Raw genomic sequence first — 22,292 nt, forward strand, 5'->3', positions numbered from 1 at the left:
TTTTAAACTACTAACTAATTTGCACACATATATTAACATAATAGGAATACGATGACATAAACAAAGCAAATCTATAATTACCATCCATCTCCAATGAAGCCAAGAAAACCATTTAGGCACCCTAGGCATTTGTGAAAATTTATCTATGATATGATGGATATTGTCCAACTGTACTTGAACCATCAGACAAATTAAAGCAGCCCATTTCTGGGATCTGTTCACATCCCATATGTTCTTTTAACCATAGATAGTCTATAGTCATGAGATTTTGGAGTGCTACAACTTGCACCCCTCCCAACTCCTGGTTGAGTTCCAACAGTACAGATCCGGTCAAATTCGTTGTCTCACTGTATGCACATGCCAGCCTAGACATCTCCCTCCTCATTCTTATGGCAAGTCCAGGAGATGGTGGGCTGGATGCAGCCACAACCGCAGCATCGTCCGAATCCCTGTGGAGGCTTTTTGATGATCATCCCCCGGCACAAGTCCTCCAGAGAGTGCTGATGCCGGAAGCTCCTCCTCATATCGTATCTTAGTTCATTTTCTGGGTATCCAAGCTAGGCCTTGATCTCCTGCATAGAAACAAACAGACCCTTTGCCCACACTTTGACATGCCCTCTATACCACTGTGCAGAACTCATTGGAGGTCAGCACACAGTAACTGCTTTTTTTTTTTTTTTTAAATTAAGAGAAAGGAATATTATCAGAAAAGAGTACCTCCATAGCTGATCATCTGACACCCTTTAAGTGATCAACATTAAGGATACTTAAAGCATGCGTTGATCTTTGATTTACCACTAGTTTTATCCTGTTAAGGAGTAATGCCCCTTTTCCTTCTTTCTTTCTTTCTTTCTTTTTTTTTTTTTTTTTTAATCTACACTTACATGAAGAATACTATGTTTACTATGCTCTCCCCTATATCAGGTCCCCCCTAACAACCACATTACGGTTACTGTCCATCAGCTTAGCAAAATGTTGTAGAGTCACTACTTGTCCTCTCTGTGTTGTGCAGCCCACCCTCCCCTTGCTCCCTCCCCCCCATGCATGCTAATCTTAATAACCCCCTTTTTCTCCCCCCCCCTTATCCCTCCCTGCCCACCCATCCTCCCCAGTTCCTTTCCCTTTGGTACCTGTTAGTCCATTTTTGGGTGCTGTAATTCCACTGCTGTTTTGTTCCTTCAGTTTTTCCTTTGTTCCTATACTCCTCAGATGAGTGACATCATTTGGTATTTCTCTTTCTCCGCTTGGCTTATTTCACTGAACATAATACTCTCCAGCTCCATCCATGTTGCTGCAAATGGTTGGATTTTTCCACTTCTTATGGCTGAGTAGTATTCCATTGTGTATATGTACCACATCTTCTTTATCCATTCATCTACCGATGGACATTTAGGTTGCTTCCAATTCTTGGCTATTGTAAATAGTGCTGCGATAAACATAGGGGTGCATCTGTCTTTCTCAAACTTGATTGCTGCGTTCTTAGGGTAAATTCCTAGGAGTGGGATTCCTGGGTCAAAAGGTAGGTCTGTTTTGAGCATTTTGATGAACCTCCAAACTGCTTTCCACAATGGTTGAACTAATTTACATTCCCACCAGCAGCGTAGGAGGGTTCCCCTTTCTCCACAGCCTCGCCAACATTTGTTGTTGTTTGTCTTTTGGATGGCAGCTATCCTTACTGGTGTGAGGTGATACCTCATTGTAGTTTTAATTTGCATTTCTCTGATAATTAGCGATGTGGAGCATCTTTTCATGTGTCTCTTGGCCATCTGTATTTCTTTTTTGGAGAACTGTCTGTTCAGTTCCTCTGCCCATTTTTTAATTGGGTTATTTGTTTTTTGTTTGTTGAGGCGTGTGAGCTCTTTATATATTCTGGACGTCAAGCCTTTATCGGATCTGTCATTTTCAAATATATTCTCCCATACTGTAGGGTTCCTTTTTGTTCTATTGATGGTGTCTTTCGCTGTACAGAAGCTTTTCAGCTTAATGTAGTCCCACTTGCTCATTTTTGCTGTTGTTTTCCTTGCCCGGGGAGATATGTTCAAGAAGAGATCACTCATGTTTATGTCTAAGAGGTTTTTGCCTATGTTTTTTTCCAAGAGTTTAATGGTTTCATGCCTTACATTCAGGTCTTTGATCCATTTTGAGTTTACCTTTGTATATGGGGTTAGACTATGGTCCAGTTTCATTCTCCTACATGTAGCTGTCCAGTTTTGCCAGCACCATCTGTTGAAGAGACTGTCATTTTGCCATTGTATGTCCATGGCTCCTTTATCAAATATTAATTGACCATATATGTTTGGGTTAATTTCTGGGGTCTCTAATCTGTTCCACTGGTCTGTGGCTCTGTTCTTGTGCCAGTACCAAATTGTCTTGATTACTATGGCTTTGTAGTAGAGCTTGAAGTTGGAGAGTGAGATCCCCCCTACTTTGTTCTTCTTTTTCAGGATTGCTTTGGCTATTCGGGGTCTTTGGTGTTTCCATATGAATTTTTGAATTATTTGTTCCAATTCATTGAAGAATGTTGCTGGTAATTTGAGAGGGATTGCATCAAATCTGTATATTGCTTTGGGCAGGATGGCCATTTTGACGATATTAATTCTTCCTAGCCATGAGCATGGGATGAGTTTCCATTTATTAGTGTCCCCTTTAATTTCTCTTAAGAGTGACTTGTAGTTTTCAGAGTATAAGTCTTTCACTTCCTTGGTTAGGTTTATTCCTAGGTATTTTATTCTTTTTGATGCAATGGTGAATGGAATTGTTTTCCTGATTTCTCTTTCTATTGATTCGTTGTTAGTGTACAGGAAAGCTACAGATTTCTGTGTGTTGATTTTGTATCCTGCAACTTTGCTGTATTCCGATATCAGTTCTAGTAGACTCTGGAGTGGAGTCTTTAGGGTTTTTTATGTACAGTATCATATCATCTGCAAATAGTGACAGTTTAACTTCTTCTTTACCAATCTGGATTCCTTGTATTTCTTTGTTTTGTCTGATTGCCGTGGCTAGGACCTCCAGTACTATGTTAAATAACACTGGGGAGAGTGGGCATCCCTGTCTGGTTCCCGATCTCAGTGGAAATGCTTTCAGCTTCTCGCTGTTCAGTATAATGCTGGCTGTGGGTTTATCATATATGGCCTTTATTATGTTGAGGTACTTGCCCTCTATTCCCATTTTGCTGAGAGTTTTTATCATGAATGGATGTTGAATTTTGTCAAATGCTTTTTCAGCATCTATGGAGATGATCATGTGGTTTTTGTCTTTCTTTTTGTTGATGTGGTGGATGATGTTGATGGATTTTCGACTGTTGTACCATCCTTGCATCCCTGGGATGAACCCCACTTGGTCATGGTGTATGATCCTTTTGATATACTGTTGAATTCTGTTTGCTAATATTTTATTGAGTATTTTTGCATCTACATTCATCAGGGATATTGGTCTGTAATTTTCTTTTTTGGTGGGGTCTTTTCCTGGTTTTGGTATTAGGGTGATGTTGGCTTCATAGAATGAGTTTGGGAGTATTCCCTCTTCTTCTATTTTGTGGAACACTTTAAGGAGAATGGGTATTATGTCTTCTCTGTGTGTCTGATAAAATTCCGAGGTAAATCCGTCCAGCCCCGGGGTTTTGTTCTTGGGTAGTTTTTTGATTACTGTTTCAATTTCTTTGCTTGTAATTGGTTTGTTTAACTTTTGTGTTTCTTCCTTGGTCAGTCTTGGGAGGTTGTATTTTTCTAGGAAGTTGTCCATTTCTTCTAGGTTTTCCAGCTTGTTGGCATATAGGTTTTCATAGTAGTCTTTAATAATTCTTTGTATTTCTGTGGAGTCTGTCGTGATTTTTCCATTCTCATTTCTGATTATGTTGATTTGTGTTGACTCTCTTTTTCTCTTAATAAGTTGGGCTAGAGGCTTATCTATTTTGTTTATTTTCTCAAAGAACCAGCTCTTGGTTTCGTTGATTTTTGCTATTGTTTTATTCTTCTCAATTTTGTTTATTTCTTCTCTGATCTTTATTATGTCCCTCCTTCTGCTGACTTTAGGCCTCATTTGTTCTTCTTTTTCCAGTTTTAATAATTGTGATGTTAGACTATTCATTTGGGATTGTTCTTCCTTCTTCAAGTGTGCCTGGATTGCTATATACTTTCCTCTTAAGACTGCTTTCGCTGCATCCCACAGAAGTTGGGGCTTAGTGTTGTTGTTGTCATTTGTTTCTATATATTCCTTGATCTCTATTTTGATTTGTTCATTGATCCATTCATTATTTAGTAGCATGTTGTTAAGCCTCCATGTGTTTGTGAGCCTTTTTGTTTTCTTTGTAGAATTTATTTCTACTTTCATACCTTTGTGGTCTGAAAAATTGGTTGGTAGAATTTCAATATTGTGGAATTTACTGAGGCTCTTTTTGTGAGCTAGTATGTGGTCTATTCTGGAGAATGTTCCATGTGCACTTGAGAAGAATGTATATCCTGTTGCTTTTGGATGTAAAGTTCTATAGATGTCTATTAGGTCCATCTGTTCTAGTGTGTTGTTCAGTGCCTGTGTGTCTTTACTTATTTTCTGCCCGGTGGATCTATCCTTTGGGGTGAGTGGTGTGTTGAAGTCTCCTAAAATGAATGCATTGCAGTCTATTTCCCTCTTTAGTTCTGTTAGTATTTGCTTCACATATGCTGGTGCTCCTGTATTGGGTGCATATATATTTAGAATGGTTATATCCTCTTGTTGGACTGAGCCCTTTATCATTATGTAGTGGCCTTCTTTATCTCTTGTTACTTTCTTTGTTTTGAAGTCTATTTTGTCTGATATTAGTACTGCAACCCCTGCTTTCTTCTCACTGTTGTTTGCCTGAAATATGTTTTTCCATCCCTTGACTTTTAGTCTATGCTTATCTTTGGGTTTAAGGTGAGTTTCTTGTAAGCAGCATATAGATGGGTCTTGCTTTTTTATCCATTCTATTACTCTATGTCTTTTGATTGGTGCATTAAGTCCATTTACATTTAGGGTGACTATTGAAAGATATGTACTTATTGCCATTGCAGGCTTTAGATTCGTGGTTACCAAAGGTTCAAGGTTAGCTTCTTTAGTATCTTACTGCCTAACTTAGCTCGCTTATTGAGCTGTTATATACACTGTCTGGAGATTCTTTTCTTCTCTCCCTTCTTATTCCTCCTCCTCCATTCTTCATATGTTGTGTATTTTGTTCTGTGCTCTTTTTAGGGGTGCTCCCATCTAGAGCAGTCCCTGTAGGATGCCCTGTAGAGGTGGTTTGTGGGAAGCAAATTCCCTCAGCTTTTGCTTGTCTGGGAATTGTTTGATCCCACCATCATATTTAAATGATAGTCGTGCTGGATACAGTATCCTTGGTTCAAGGCCCTTCTGTTTCATTGCATTAAGTATATCATGCCATTCTCTTCTGGCCTGTAGGGTTTCTGTTGAGAAGTCTGATGTTAGCCTGATTGGTTTTCCTTTATAGGTGACCTTTTTCTCTCTAGCTGCCTTTAAAACTCTTTCCTTGTCCTTGATCCTTGCCATTTTAATTATTATGTGTCTTGGTGTTGTCCTCCTTGGATCCTTTCTGTTGGGGGTTCTGTATAATTCCATGGTCTGTTCGATTATTTCCTCCCCCAGTTTGGGGAAGTTTTCAGCAATTATTTCTTCAAAGACACTTTCTATCCCTTTTCCTGTTTCTTCCTCTTCTGGTATCCCTATAATACGAATGTTTTTCCTTTTGTATTGGTCACATATTTCTCTTAGTGTTGTTTCATTCCTGGAGATCCTTTTATCTCTCTCTATGTCAGCTTCTATACGTTCCTGTTCTCTGGCTTCTATTCCTTCAATGGCCTCTTGCATCTTATCCATTCTGCTTATAAATCCTTCCAGGGATTGTTTCACTTCTGTGATCTCTTTCCTGACATCTGTGATCTCCTTCCGGACTTCATCCCACTGCTCTTGCATTTTTCTCTGCATCTCATCCCACTGCTCTTGCATTTTTCTCTGCATCTCATCCCATTGCTCTTGCATTTTTTTCTGCATCTCTGTCAGCATGTTCATGATTTTTATTTTGAATTCTTTTTCAGGAGGACTAGTTAGGTCTGTCTCCTTCTCAGGTGTTGTCTCTGTGATCTTTGTCTGCCTGTAGTTTTGCCTTTTCATGGTGATAGAGATAGTTTGCAGAGCTGGTACAAGTGACTGCTGGAAGAGCTTCCCTTCTTGTTGGTTTGTAGCCTTTTCCTGGGAGAATAGCGACCTCTAGTTGCTTGTGCTGGGCAGCTGTGCGCAGACAGGGCTTCTGCTTCCTGCCCAGTTGCTTTGGGGTTTATCTCTGCTGTTGCTGTGGGCTTGGCCTGGCTGGGGCTGTTCCTCCAAAATGGTGGAGCCCCGTTGGAGGGGGAGCGGCCAGGAGGCTATTTATCTCCGTAAGGGGCCTCTGTGCTCCCTGCTGCCCAGGGGGTTAGAGTGCCCAGAGATCCCCAGATTCCCTGCCTCTGGTCTAAGTGACCTGTCCTGCCCCTTTAAGACTTCCAAAAAGCACTCTCCAAACCAAAACAACAACAGCAACAATGAGAGAGGGAACAGAAAGAATGGAAAAAAAAAAAAAAAAAAAGGAAAAAACAAGCAATTTTTTTTGTCCTCAGGTGCCGGTCCCAGGCACCCGCTCACTGGTCCTGCTGCCCTGTCTCCCTAGCACCAGGGTCCCTGTCCTTTCAAGGCTTCCAAAAAGCACCCACCCACCGGTCCCGCAGGGAAGGAACGCTCGATATTCTTTGTCCTCAGGCACTGGTCCCAGGCACCCGCTCACCAGTCCCGCCGCCCTGCCTCCCTAGCACCGGGGTCCCTGTCCCTTCAAGGCTTCCAAAAAGCACTCGCCAAAAAGAGAGAAAAAAAGGGGAAAAACGCGCGATTTCTTCCGTCCTCAGGTGCCGGTCTCAGGCACCCACCCACCGGTCCCACAGGGAAAAACGCGGGATATTCTTTGTCCTCAGGTGCCGGTCCCAGGCACCCGCTCACCAGTCCCGCCGCCCTGCCTCCCTAGCACCGGGGTCCCTGTCCCTTTTAGGCTTCCAAAAAGCACTCGCAGAAAAGAGAAAAAAAAAGGGGGAAAAACGCGCGATTTCCTCTGTCCTCAAGTGCCGGTCTCAGGCACCCGCCCACCGGTCCCGCAGGGAAAAACGTGGGATATTCTTTGTCCTCAGGCGCCGGTCCCAGGCACCCGCTCACCAGTCCCGCCACCCTGCCTCCCTAGCACTGGGGTCCCCGTCCCTTCAAGGCTTCCAAAAAGCGCTCGCCAAAAAGAGAAAAAAAAAAAAAAAAGGGGGAAAAACGCGCGACCTCCTCCGTCCTCAGGCACCGGTCTCAGGCACCGGCCCGCTGGTCCCGCAGGGAGAAACGCGGGGTGTTCTTTGTCCTCCAGCGCCGTTCCCAGGCACCTGCTCTCCGGTCCCGCCACCCTACCTCCCCAGCAACGGGGGCCCGTCCCTCTAAGGCTTCCAAAAAGCGCTCGCCAAAAAAAAAAAACAAAAAAAACAACCGCTCTGGTTTCTCTCCACCCGCCGGGAGCCGGGGGGAGGGGCGCTCGGGTCCCGCCGGGCAGGAGCTTGTATCTTACCCCCTTCGCAAGGCGCTGGTTCCTTGCAGGTGTGGATGTGGTCTGGATGTTGTCCTGTGTCCTGTGGTCTCTATTTTAGGAAGATTTTTCTTTGTTATATTTTCATAGCTCTATGTGTTTTTGGGAGGAGATTTCCACTGCTCTACTCACACCGCCATCCTGGCTCCGCCCCCATTCATTCATCTTTTAAGGTACATGTGCTTTAATTAATAAGTGCAATTAATGTCCAACAAAACAGAATGGATGAGAGTATTCTGTAATATATTATGCAGATATATTTTTCTGCTGACCTTTTTACCTGGTAAAAGATTTGACTCACAGGGGCCTTGCTAGGACTCTCCAGGCTTCCACTGCCCCACCCACACAGATGGCAGGGCCGTGCACAGCCAAGGAAGGGCTCTTATTTTTCCAGGCTTCAGCTCCCATTACTGTGAAAACAAAAAAAGAAGCCATGATGGAAAATTGCACACAATGTCACTGATACCTTGGCTATAGAACATCATTTTAACAGCTAAAAGATAAGGCGATAAATTTTGAAGAGAATACTCATTGTTTCTAGAGGTACTAACACAGGATCTTGGAAAGGGTCATAAAGGTTCAGGACAAGTGAAATATTTTCTGAGAAAAAAGTTTCTTTAACAAAATTGTTAATTCAGGTCAGGTGTTCGCAAAAATGTCAAGCTGAGTTGGATTCTATCCAACCAATCCACGAGAATATAAGACAAGCACAGGTGGGAAGTGAATGCAGCTTTGGGCATAAGATGGGTGGTGGTTGTTGTGAACTCACAGAGATTGTTTCTAGAAGCTTGAAATCAGTCATTTTTCTGCATAAGTGCCACAGAAGCTTTGGCTGTTAACTCTCCCTTCTTTTTTGCTCAGTGACTCACATACTCTCTGTTCTTCAGTTTTGACCCATTAGTTATAACTCTGAGAGAAGGGAAGAGAAAGAAAAAAAATTAATACATTCAAATACACCCAGAGGCAATTGTTTTTAATGGGAAGGACTGGAGGAAAATAATCTAGTTTAAGTGGGTATAGGCAAGCTACAGGCAGATAACAGCTTACTGCTTGTAGCCTTTCAGTCACTTAAACACAACAAAGGCCATGTGGTCTTCATTACCACTTTTCAACAGGTATCAGGTAGGAAGGGGAGAAATGGAACAAAAATATGTTGAACGTGAATCACCACGCTAAGTGCTCGAATGCATTATCACATGACAATCCTGTGAGGGAAGCAGCAATGTAACGTGCCAAGATTGTACATTTAGAAGTGGCACTGTCTGGATGTTTCGTAGTGGTGAGCTGACTCCAAAGGGTGCTGTCTTCGTTCTATAGCTTCCCGACCTTCCCATGTTTGGGTATACATACAGTCTAGTTCATTTATTTTTTCAGTCTCTGTGAGCCTTGGAGTTTCACAAGCAATTGCCTCCTTTGTCTAGGGTGCATTCCATGCGACAGTCGAGGAGTAACTGACATTGTGAAGTGCCAGGAAGACTGACAACCCTCCTCTCTTCTGAGAAAAGCATATTGAAGCTGTTCCTTAAAAAGAAAAAGAAAAAGAAAAAAAAAGTCATGCTTTGTCTTAAAATCCTAAACCTTTGTCCTATAATCAGTTTGGGCCAGGGATCCTTGCCTGAGCCAAAGGTCACCCACAGGCTGGGTCAGTTGCCTTTGAAGCGGCCTGACAACCCCTTTCTCCGGTAGGGGTGCACCGCACTGAATGTTGCTCACTGACTCCCCAGAACTTTTGCTGCTCTCAGACTGGGTAGAACAAACAGCGGGAGCACTGGCCAGAGCGAGCACACAGCCAAGGCAGGAACGAGACAAGCTTGCTGATGGGAAGACTGCCTTTGAAAGGAGGAGCTGCTAGAACTGGTTTTGGACCAATTGAGATCCCTCTTTAGGTGGTAGAGAGGCTAAAGGAACTAAATAAATGTTATATTCAACAAAGAACACAATATTACACAAATTATACAACATTACAGCACAAACCTAATGGCCACTGAGATCTCTTCCCATTAGAGTTAAGAGTCATTCCACAAGCCTTGAAAAATCTCCCGGCCTCTTTTTAAAAATTTTAACTGTGATTTATTCCTATTCACTGACCTGTTTCTCTCCTTCTCCCTCTCAATTTTCTCTCCCTCTCAATCGTGCTTAATGTGTACTCTTTACATGTGTTCCAGCAAAACTAGTAGTATTGTTTTGTATGCATGTGTTTTTAATTTGTGTAAATGCTCTCCATATCTCATCCTGTTGCTTCATCTCTTAGCACAGTATTTTAAAGTCCCGTTCCTGTCTCACCCTACAGTTTCTAACTGCTGCCTGTTACTCCATGGCATTCATTCTCCACATTTTCTCTGTCCATTTCCTTGGGAATGGGCACCCAGATGGCCTCCAACTTCAAGTGTCCCCAAATAATGCTACAGGGAATATCCTTGTATGTGCTCCCTATGGACCCGTGAACAGTTTTTAATACACACCACACCCATGACTAGAATTGCCAGGTAAGAAAGTCTCTACCCATGTAACCGAAGCACGATCTCCAGGATGCCAAACCAGCCCATATCCCCATCGCTGCCCGTGAGGTTTCCCCTGTACCCGTATCTCCACCAACACATGGCACAACCTCATTTTTCAGTGAAATATACTCTCTAGGGAGGGATAATGCATTAAACAGATTTTTTTAACCAGAAAAAAGGACATTTACACTCATTTTTCAATACTTCCTGTAGATATATTTGTGTTGATATTACATCTCCTCTCATAGATGGTACGTTCATTGAAAGTAGGGAGTGGGCCTGATAATTTGTTGCTGACTAGTATTTTGCATATAGAAGTATGAATGAACACAGAAGGAGTTCTGGGAAACCTGCTTCTTAGCACTGATGATATCATTACTTTTCCCCTGTTTGCAGTTGGTACCCTTGAAGTCTGATTTTGGTTTCTTCTCCCTGTAATGTTGAGTTTATTTAAAGTTTCCAGGTTTCCTCTAACTCCCTCTGAAGCAAGCAGAAATGCCAACCCTAGGAATCCATTCCTTGGTGTGAACAGTAGCTTTCAAACATTTTTTAACATAACCCACAGTATGGAATGTATTTTGCATTAGGACATAGTAACACATCCATGTATGTGATTGTGCATACTTATGTACATTTATACTTGCATAAAACAGTGTTTACCATTGTTTTTGTGATGCAATCTTTTCCAGTCTTTTTTATTAGTTTCCATTAAAAAATGCACCCAAATGAGATACCACTACAAACCTATTATAGGGGTTAAACTTAAAAAAAAAAACAATGAACATCTGATGTAATAACAAGTGCTGGATAGAATGTGAAGCTACTAGAACTCCCAAACATTGCTGGGTGGGGAGTACAAAATGGTACAGTATGACCCAGAAATCCCACTCCTAGATATTTATCCTAGAGAAGTGAAAATTCATTCACATAACAGTTTTATATGAATATTTATTGTAGCTCTATTCATAATCACCCAAAACTGGAAACTACCTATGTGTCCTGCAACAGGTGATTGGCTAAACAAACTGTGGTACATCCATAAAATGGAATGACACTCAGCAATAATAAGGAAGAATTATTGATCCATGCAACAACCTGGATTAGTCTCAAGGAATAATGTTGAGGAAAAGAAGCCAGCCTCAAAAGGCTGTATGAATCCAGTTGTATGATGGTCTCAAAAAGACAAAATAAAAATGTTGGAGAGCAAATCACTGGTTGCCAAGGGCTAGGGATGGAGGGAGGGTGTGACTGCAAAGCATGATGTGTTTTTTGGATTTTCTGATTGTGGCATGCATGTGTTTAAATTCATAAAACTGTATATTAAAATAGATTGAAAAATATTCTTAAAGGAGAGTTGGTACAAATGAGCTTAAATGCAGTTGCTGGCAGACAGAGAAACACTGACAAAGAAGGTAAAGCCCAGATGTGTGAACCAGTCCTTGCAGGCTGAGGGAAAAGGGTGGCACCAGGTTCTAGCAGAACAGGAAGGTAGAACATCAGCCCTTGGGATGAACAACAGCAGCTACAGTTGTGGGCTGGAACCTGCCAATCAGGCCAATTGTAACTCAATGGTCTTAGTGTTAATTGAGCAACTACAAGGTGGCACAGGGGACATTAACAATGAACAAAACACCCAGGCCCTGAGCTCCTAGTGCTGATCTTCATCTGGGATGGGTATGGGGACAGAAAATAAAGCAGTAACATCTCAGTTAATTTTAAGTGCTGTGGTGTGTAAAGACAATAAAACAGAGTTGGGGTATTTGTGCGTGTGTTGGGGACTCTTTCTGAAGGAGGTGACACAAAGGAGTAGATTAAGGACAGGCATCCTCTTCCTCTTTCCCATGTCAACAAAATACCAGTCCTGAATTATCAAGCAATAAATTATCTAAAAATAAATTAAAAATTATCTTTTAAAAAAAGTTTGTTGCAAGTCATTAAATTGATTCTATGGGCACTCATGAGTCACAGCCCACAGTCTGAAATAAAATAACCTCAGTACCCTCAATGGCAGATGTAGACACAGCCCCTTAACCAGCTGTGGCTTTCGGTTTTGCCAAATAGCATTGGTATGGGCCAGACCATTTCCTGCCTTTGACTCCCAAGCTCCTTCCTGATCATGTTCCCTTGGGAGCAATGAAATAATTCCTGAAGAATTACCAGAGGGCAGGCTCTCTGCATACCTAAGTATGTTGGAGCTAACATACTTGACAATGATGGTTCGAAAATAGAGATTAAAATGGGCTGTCAATTCTTTAATTTCAAATTGATCCTATGAAGCATTTACTGGGTCTTTTCCTGGACTATTTCATAGCCTCTTCCTCTGGCCCTTGAATGAAATCTTTATTCTATCTGATTGAAAAGGATTTCTACCCTACTCTCAGTGGGGCTGCTGTTCCCAGGGTCTCACATCCCTGGTGTATACTTACCGCACCAGTGATGCTTCCCTTGCTGGGTCTCACTTTAGTATTTACTGCACAGCTCTTGCTATCATCTAGGCCTTAGGACACCAGGATTCGGGTCACACTGGCTCTGAGAATGCCACACAATTCCATCCCAACACTTAGTGGAAGTTGCTAGCCAATCCTTGGGTCTGGCAGGCCCTTGTGCCTCCTCTGTTGACATTTCCCTGCTGCCCTCCTTCAGCCAACCAGAAGGGCACCTCAGCTCTCCTCCTGCACTTCCTGGCAGTCGTCATCTTTATTTAAGACTCTGCTTCTGCAATTTCCACAGCCCCCAAGCAAATCCAGTTGGTGCTCTGCTTTCCTAATACTCGGCATTGACATTGAGGGAAAAGTGAGGTAACAGGCTAGACAAAGAGGTGGGGGAATAAAGTTGATTTTTTTACTGTTGTGTTTTCCAGAAACTTATTGCACTAAAAAGCAGAGCCAACCTGCCTGCCACTTAGTTTTGATTTATAACTTCAAATGATGGTTCTAGAAATATCTGTCAAGGGCTTATTAACAAAGACCAATAAAAACTGTCCTTCTTACTCAGTGCCCCAGCTGGCTCATTTTCTTTGTGTGAGGGAATTCAGTTCATGATCTAGAGCTGCCATGTGGCTCTGTAGGGTTCGGCATATTTCTCACTTTCTTTGCCCACCCTCACCTCCCTCTGGTCCAGGCTCAGATGTCACCTTCTAATGGACCGACCCTATCTTACCACTCTGTTTAATACTTAACCTGCCCCTGCAAGGCACTCTGCACTTGCTTTACCTTGTTTTACTCTTTCTTTTTTGTAGCATGTATCTCCTGTTATTATAATACAAATTTAACCTTTTAATCTTGTTTGTGGTTTATTGTCTGTCTCTACTGAACCCTGCTCCCCAGATTGTAAATGCCACAGGGTAGGCCTCTTTATGTTGCTTGAATGGTAGAGGATCCTATCATCCTGCTGGATTTTCTACACAATATCGGTGTGGTCTGATCACCACCTAAATCAACAATCCACTCACAGAAAGAAATTAGTCATTTATTGTCTTATAGACCTGTGTTATTCAATAAGGTAACCATTAATCACATGTGGCCATTTAAATTTCAGTAATTTAGATTAAATAAAATTGAAAGTTCAGTTCCTGAGTAACAGTGGCCATAATTCTGGTGCTCAGTAGCCACATGTGGCTAGTGGCTGCTGTTGTGGACTGCACAGATAAAGAACACTTCCATCGTAGCAGAAAGTTCTATTGGACAGTGGGGCTATGGATGAACCAGTCTGTCAAGTTAATGGATTTTTTCATTTATTCCATTGGTAACTGTCTGTTTAGTGTCTACTTTGAGTAAGACACCCTAAGAAATAGGGGCTGCTCAAGGAGGATTCAGAGATCTTGCCTCTTCCAACAAGTGGGTCTGAAGGTAAATATAAAATGAAGATAGTATCCCCAGCCTTGAGGTAGATACAGATAAAGTGTTGCAGGAATTCGAAGGAAGGAGAGATTTGTATTTCCCAGTTCTGGGTAGGAAATCAATGAAGGCTTCTTGGAGGAGGTAGGTTTGAAACAGAAAACTTCCCAGCACCTCCCTGTAGCACAGAACACTCACAGCCTTGAGATAAGAACAGGGGAGAACCTATATAAAGTAATCTGATAGGAAAGTAACTCCAGATAAGAAGATTCAAAGCTATGGTTTCCAGGGCTTTAAAGTTCTGCTTTTTCTTCTCCCTCACCTCTCCCTGGGTAGAAATAGTCCCCACATCTGCATAAACAAAGATGGCCTTGGCTTGCACAGAGCTGAAAACAGCAGGTGGAGACTAACAGAATGGACAGTTGTTGCTCCAATCCTTTCTCTCTGTCTGGGAACTTCAATCCAAGATGGGTAGTCTCCTAATATTGCTTCTCTTTGCCAGACAAAGCTTGAAGCCTTGCTGTAAAGAGCTGTATTAGGGTAATGCTGCGTGATTGAATGTGATTTTTCAGAGAGCTGGGATTTTCTACCCTGGGCTCATATACCTGTTCGCCTGAGCCCAGGGGCTGGTGCATATTGACCAGGCCTCCATCCCTGGATGGAGAGCCCAATAATCTCAGGTCAAAGAAACAAGGTGTGTGAGGAGCACGATTATTTCCAAAGAAAAAAATGAAATATCCAAGAGCTAGTGTGGCTCTCTAATGCCGCTAATTCAACTTGAATGTTTCCTCAGCATTTATTCTGGTACTGCTCAGATAGCCTCAATGGACTCCAATATCCACTAGACATCTTGGTAGATGAATGTTCTATGTTTATACCAGAGGTCAGCAACCTGTGGTCCCCAGGCCAAATCTTGCCCACTGCCTGTTTTTGTGCAGCTTGTGAGCTATGAATGGTTTCTACATTTTTAATGGTTGGCAAAAAATCAAAAGAAGAAAAATATTTTGTGACACATGAACATTTTATGAAATTCAAATTTCAGTATCCATAAATAAAGTTATTTTGGAACAAAGCTATGCTCATTTGTTTACTTTTTGTCTATGACTGCTTTCCTGCTACAAGGGCAGAACTGAGTAGTTGTGATAGAGACCACATGGCCTGCAAAGCCTGAACAATTTACTATCTGACCTTTTACAGGCAAAGCTTGCCAATCTTTGTCGATACCATGAACTTCTCAGGCTCCAGCTAATAATGATGATAATCTCCTCATTCCTCTCAGATATTTTATGGTTAACAAACTACTTCCACATGCACCATTTCCACCCCTGTCCCGAATTGTCCTGTACTGTGCCAGCGCCCTGGCAGGCTGATGCCACTTCACAGGGAGACACAGACCCACTGAGCCAACACCCAAATGAGGTCATTAAGGAGCACAATCAGCCGAAGCATTTTTCACAAATGCAATATTCCAGATTGTTTGAACGTGTAGGCGTTTCATCACAGACTAGAGAACACAGCAATTAAATTCAGGCAAAATTCAGACCCATGCAGTGCAATGACATCACTAAAACAGAAATCAGTATTTTAAGTCCTTACTCAATTATTTTCTTCTTGAGCTATTTGGCCTCTGCAACTTGATGTCATTTGAGAAGATGCCATAGTTTTGCAATTATTACACATAGCCTAAGATAATACAAGCAATCAAATCAACTCTTCTTCCTCTTCCATGGTCACAGGGGACACAGAAATGCATTTTTGAGGAATTCTCATGTGTTCTTACATGAGAGCATAGCAAACCAAGTGTGATTTTATATACATTCAGATGGGCCAGGCTATCATTGATACAGCATCTCATTTACATTTCTAAATATTGTTAGTCACCATTAGATATTGTTGTAAGATAAAACTGTCATAAAAATAAGCACACTTCCTGATTCAGATACGCTCCTCATCCCTGACACCGTGCACTGGTGCTATGGAGATGCGTACGGAGCTCTGTGAGCATACCGATGAGGAAATGCCTGATTCTCCTGGGGAATGTGGGGGAGGAGAGTTCAGAAAGGCTCCACAAGGAGGTGCTATGTGAGCGGGGCCTAGAAGGATGCTTAGGGGTTATCCAGAGGAACACAATACTGGGGAAGGGAGATGCAAAGATTCTGGACAAGGTTCTGAGATGTGGAAGCACATGGTCTTGGTCATTTTCCCCCTGGGTCCCCAGAGCATGGTACAGTGCTGGCATCTCATAGGTGCTCGATAAATATCTGTTGAATGAATGAAGATGATGTGCTTGGGGGTTGTGATAATCCTGGTGGAGCAGGGAAGTGCATGTGTGTATGCTTAGTAATTTGCTATCTAGGAACCAATTCAGGCACTAGATGAGACTGACTTTTAATATTTCAAGTGTCTTTGGATAAATAAATAGGCACTTCTTGGAGCTTTTGGAAATAACTAGTACTCTTTCTTCAGCAGCCTTTCTGACGTTCTTATTTGCTCTGGCACATATGGTAGACAACATGCACATATTTGACATTTCCATGAAACTTCCAAGACCTCCCAGGATATTCAAGCTAATATACTGAAGTACTCAACTGTTAATGAGATGTCAGTAATGGTCACTTGCTGTTGAATGTCTGGTCTTAATTAAGACAGGCTGTGGGTCTTAGGCAATTGAATTTGGAAGGAGCTGTTTTTTTCCTGTCACTCAAAAAAAGCATATCACAATTCAAGTGAGAAAATTATGTTACCAGGAAAATCTTAACCACTCTGACTCATTTTTTTTAAGTGACATTATTTTCATTTGTTGGTACTTTATTTTTATTAGTAAATTATTTTCAATCTCACAACAAATTAAGATATAATAACTGGGATTGGAACCAGTGCTTTGAACTACAACAGAGCCTTGATGTTTGTAGATGTGGCAGCTCTGGAGTTAGTGGCTGAGGATCCATTTCACACAATCATTTTGCTGAGGCACAAATTGAATCCCATGGACAGCAGGCCAGAGTCTGGGGGTGAATCTATTAGCTCGTGTGCACAGCCCACTGCCCATCCCCTCATGCCAAAGTAGCATTAACATTTTCTACTTGTCTGCAGAGTCTCTGTAATTCTGGGGAACTGATAAAAACTAAGCTTGTAGAAAATGCCTCCAGAAAAAAAGAGTAACTGCTCCCATTACCAGTTAGAAGAGAAGTAGTCAGACAAAGAAGGGTGCCGAGGCAGATTCATCAATGTCTATGGAGAATCATTAAGAATATGAGGGTCACTCAGAATTTTCATTTCCACTTGACTGCATTGTAAGAGGGAATTTAAAATCCATTGCTAGGCACAAACACCTCCAGTCACATGCCCACTGAAGGGGAAAGGCTGGCTCTGTCTTCTTATTCCCTTTTCTATTTTGTTCCCATTGTGATTTGCATGATCCCGAAGGGACTGGCAAATCCAAGACAAACATCAAACCAGACTTATCTAATTGCATAAATTCTAGATTAATCAAGCCTGAGCTAATGAGGTTTCTTTCCCTAAAGTAAGTCTTAATCCTTGTCACTGGTGCTGGTGGTGTCTTTCCTGAAGAGGCTCATTCCCACAGGCACAGTGTCATGAGGCCATGTTATAACTTGTCCTCCTCCTCTACTCTGATCCTGGCACTTGTAAATGATGTGCCCTTCATGATACTTTCCAGGTATATTTCCAGGTGGAAGGTCACAGAAGCCGTTACACATGGCCTTTCCTGTAGTCCACTCTCTCTCTCATATGCTCTGATTCCTAGGCTTCAAAATTTGGGGATTGACCACTTTGAGATTCAAGTTCAGTGAATCTCTCTCATAGCCAGGAAGCTAGACTCAGATTAAGAATTGCTGTTCAACTTCAAATTATGATGCTTCTGTTAGAGCATATATCAGGAGGAAGCCATAAATAAAAATGATAATAATCACCCCAAATTAATTTAGAACTCACTTCAATCTCTTAAATGCATGTCTTTAAGTAGTAACTTGCTTTCATGGTGTGCTCCTAACTTTTAAAGTTCTTTTTATGTTTACTGTCTGATTTTCTCTTTATAGAGGTCCTGTAGCTAATAACATGAAACATACTAATTCAATGGAATGACACATGATATACCAATTCAGTAGAGGAGGAGGTTAAAGTGATCACTCAGGGCCCTAAAGTGGAATAACCCTTTGTTCTTACATTAAGAAATGTATGTGGAATTCTTGCAGAATCCAGTTTTCTCTCGACTCCAAGTTTTTAGTGAGGCAATGAGGAGCTCTATGGTAGGATATGTGGGCCAGCTTTTCTGTCCAGCTGAAAACTAGATTCCATCCTGGTCAGGCAGGGCACAGAACCTTGGGGCTGAATTTTTAAGGCTTCCCAACAATAGCTGAGATCTGAAACCAATGTAATGGGCTGGTTACACTGTTTGCTTTTCAGGAACAACACAAGAGGAGGAAATCGTCAAAATTGGGACTCAATGTGGGGATATATGCAAAGAGATACATGGTCAAGGGGGATCTTTTTTCAAAGTAGGTGACACTGAGGCCTGTGTATATGCTGGCCACAATGGGCCCATAGGGAGAAGAAAGGATGAGGCAGGACAGGAAGGAGCCAGTGGTAGGAGAGAGGTCCCTGGAGGGCACATGGGGCTGTGATGCACTGCACGTGGCACCCTGTGCTAGGACACAAGTTCAGGTACTGTGGGGTTAAGGGCATTCTTCAAATTTTGGGTTCAAATCTTGTCTCTGCCAGTTTGTAGAAAAGTGTGAATTTGTGCAAATTAACCTCTTTAGGTGGCCATGATTCCTTACATGTAGAATGGAGGGAGTAAATTCTTAAATTCAGTGATTGTTTTGAGTATTCAAGTAAACAATGCATGCTACGTCCTTAGCACAGTACTTGGAATAAAGTAAGCATGCCGTGAATGTTAGCTACAATTGCCATCATGATTATTATTAGGATTAATGTTAGGCACGGAGGCTGGGGCTGCAAGATGACAAGAAGATGTAGAGATCATGGTCTCCGCAAGAGGGGTGGAAAATTCAGTGTGTGAGTGAAATGTGTGAATAATGGGAATATTAAGCAGAATTTGTGGGGGCCCGGCCTACGGCCGAGGCTGAACCCCACTCTAGCTGGACAATGCCCTAAAGATGGCGCCTGCTTCCCTGTTGGGGATTGGCCCAGCAGACTTCTGTACCCGTGCACAGCTCGTGCTGCCCGCTTAGAGTGGCGCGTGACACCTATCCGCTTAAAGGTCACGCATGATACTGTCCCGGATTGGTTGGGTGACTGAATATAAGGGAGCCCGCCGGGAGGGAGAAAAAGCTGCCCGACAACTGCTGTAACCGCCACGAGAGATTAGACAATAAAGCCTAGAGAAGAATCAACACCTTGGGTGTGTTGCCTCGGTCCCTGAAGGGTCGCGACAAGTGGTGCCGAACCCCGGGAATCGCTAAACCTCGTCGCGACCTGATCCGCTGACCCTGGTGCCTGCTGATGAACATCGCTGGACGCCGTTCGGTCGGCTGGCCAGACCGGGAGAGGGAACCGAGGAGGGTGAGTGGATCGGCGAGTAAACTGAAAGTATACGTGGCAGGGCAGACAGCAGGCAGTTGCAGTGGGTGTTTATGTGTAGTGTGTGTGTCCTGTTAGTGTTTGTGATATTATGTGTAGTGTGTGTGTCCTGTTAGTGTTTGTGACATTGTTTATTATAATATATGGAATGAGGAGCCGCCAGTAAAGGTTCGCAGAGCAGCGACGAAATCAAAAGGTTCGCAGAGTGGCGACGAAATCAAAAGGTTCGCGGAATTAGCGACGTAGTCCAACTAAATCATAACTAGGATACTTGCCCCTTTAGAGAGAGGATGGGGACGGAGGCCTCTAGGGTTAGGGCCGAAGAACCTCTGAAAGCACTCCTCAGACAAGAGGGAGCCCCTTCCACCAGGGACAATCCCTATTTGGGGTCGAGTAAAAAATTGCCTGAAGGGACAGAAGCCAAGCTGCCGAGAGGCCATCCAAGAGAGGGAGGAAATATTAGAGGAAGTACGAGAAGAGCATGCCTCCGCAAAGGCATCGGAAGGGGGATCTGAACAGGGACTGCAATCTGATGAGGATGAAGACGGGGAACTTTCGGGGGACGAGCTAGAGAACAGGTTTAATAGAGTTAAACTAACCACAGAGACTCTTTACAGTGAGCAGTCTAATGCCATAATGAAAAAACAGGGGTATGCGGGCACTAGAGGACTAGGGAAGGATCTCCAAGGGAAAGAACAACCAATCCTTTTAGCAGGGAGACCGCCCAAAGGGCCCGGAGGACCAGGATTGGGTTTTTCTTCGGGGCCACTGAGGGAAAACAGCCTAAAAAGGCCTGTGTGGGTACCTCAGTGGCCCCTCACCAAAGAAAAGAAGGAAGCAGCCCACACTTTAGTACAAGAACAGATAGCAGCTGGTCACCTCCAGCCCTCTACCTCGCCATGGAACACACCTATTTTTGTAATTAGGAAAAAGTATCAAAGACTGTTTCTTCTCCATCCGGCTTCACCCCAGAGACTGTCAAAGGTTTATTGCCACAGGGCATGGCTAATAGCCCCACCATGTGTATGTAAAGAAGGCCTTACAAACTGTCAGGAAACAGTTTCCCCTGATAATCATCTATCATTATATGGATGACATCCTTTTGTGTCATGAGAGCAGCAGGGAGCTAGAGACAACCCTCAGGGTCAGGGTATGGTGGAACGCACCCACCTCACCCTCAAGAATACCTTATATAAACAAAAAAGGGGAATAGGAGAAGATTTTAGAACATTGGACAAAAATGGCCGCAGTGCAGCAGAGTGGCACGGCCAACAATCCAATCCAAAACACATGCCTAAAGTTTTGTGGAAGGATGTGTTGGAAGGAACATGGAAAGGCCTGGACCCAGTGATAATCTGGACCCGAGGCTCGGTTTGTGTTTTTCCACAGGACCAGCAGAACCCCGTTTGGGTGCCTGAACGTCTGATACTCAGAGTGGAAAACCCCGGAGCGGAGGTACAAGATGATCGCACTGCTTCTGCTCCTGCCATGGATCCTACAGCAGGCGACGGCGGAGCCGAGCTGCAGCTGCAGCCACCGCCACGCTATCACCATTCCTATGGCAGAGACGCTGAATGGTCTGTCCCAGGCCACTGAACCTTCTTCAAGAACAATTGGACCTCTTGGGGGAGGTTTTGTCTGTGGGCTGCGTATATGAGGGTGTATTACTGGTATTCCTTTTCATAATTATTCTAAAGCTGCCAACTTGTCCAGACAGTTAGGCAAGATGTTAAACGCCACCAAAGCCTGGTCAGGTGTAGGTGTCATAGGAATATTGCTAATTGTGGGCCTCTCCTGCTTGGGAGGAAAGTCTGTTACAAAAACAGCAACGGGGAGAACGGAAGGTCCTGTTGCAGGCCATGGCAGTGCTAGAGGAAGGCATCTCCCCTAGAGTAAAACAATAAAGGGGGAGATGTGGGGGCCTGGCCTACAGCCGAGGCTGAGCCCCACTCTAGCTGGACAACGCCCTAAAGATGGCGCCTGCTTCCTGCTCACCACCCTTTCCCCTCTTCCCTGTTGGGGATTGGCCCAGCAGACTTCCGTACCTGTGCATAGCTCATGCTGCCCGCTTAGAGTGGTGCGTGACACCTATCCGCTTAAAGGTCACGCATGATACTGTCCCGGATTGGTTGGGTGACTGAATATAAGGGAGCCCGCCGGGAGGGAGGAGAGCTGCCCGACAACTGCTGTAACCGCCGTGAGAGATTAGACAATAAAGCCTAGAGAAGAATCAAGATCTTGGGCGTGTTGCTTCGGTCCTTGAAGGGTCGCGACAGAATTCAGTCATTGCTTCTATAGTCTTCACATTTCACTCTCAATAGGGATCCGTAGGCCAGTGAAAGCCCTGGGGTGTCATTCCTGAGGCTAGAGGATTGTACCCATAGGTGTCTTGTTTGCTCTTCCTTTTTCCCTCTTCACAGCTGGATGGTCCAGTCTACTGTCAGGGCTTTGTGGCTCTTGCTGGCCTCTAACTGATGCCCTAACTCCCTCCCCACTACCCTTCCTTTCCTCACTTGCTCTCCTTCCTTGCCCACAGAGAGAGAAGGCAGCTGCTCCTGAAGAGGCAGGCTCTCCAGGTTTGATTTGCTGGAGCCCATGGTTGGAGTAATAAGCAATAACCCCTCCCCCTGTGAGGGGAACAAGCCCCATTTAATAAGAGGATGAGACCATGTTCTCTGTATTTTCACTGTTGTGCCTCTGCAGATAACGAGCCTTTTTTCTCTTGCTGCTCTCAATCATTTTTCATCATTTCTAGTTTTTAACAGTTTGACTATGATGTGC

The 22,292-nt window shown here is 43.4% G+C and overlaps 1 long non-coding RNA gene across 2 annotated transcripts in view; it reads right to left on the reverse strand.

The window, feature by feature from the left end:
- Positions 1-7,772: 7,772 nt before the first annotated feature.
- LOC108387117 (uncharacterized) overlaps positions 7,773-22,292 on the reverse strand; it is a 28,265-nt gene continuing 13,745 nt past the window's right edge. The window contains exons 2-4 of one of the 2 annotated variants that reach the window (XR_012132775.1): positions 8,963-9,133; positions 8,382-8,521; positions 7,773-8,022 (exon numbers count right to left, since the gene is read on the reverse strand). This is a non-coding gene — a long non-coding RNA (uncharacterized lncRNA). Of the gene's footprint in view, positions 8,023-8,381; positions 9,134-22,292 lie in introns of both variants that reach the window. The other variant, XR_001850730.3, reaches the window with a different exon arrangement.

Source organism: Manis javanica, chromosome 1 (genome assembly GCF_040802235.1).
Source record: "Manis javanica isolate MJ-LG chromosome 1, MJ_LKY, whole genome shotgun sequence".
In the NCBI taxonomy this organism is placed as follows: Eukaryota; Metazoa; Chordata; class Mammalia; order Pholidota; family Manidae; genus Manis; species Manis javanica.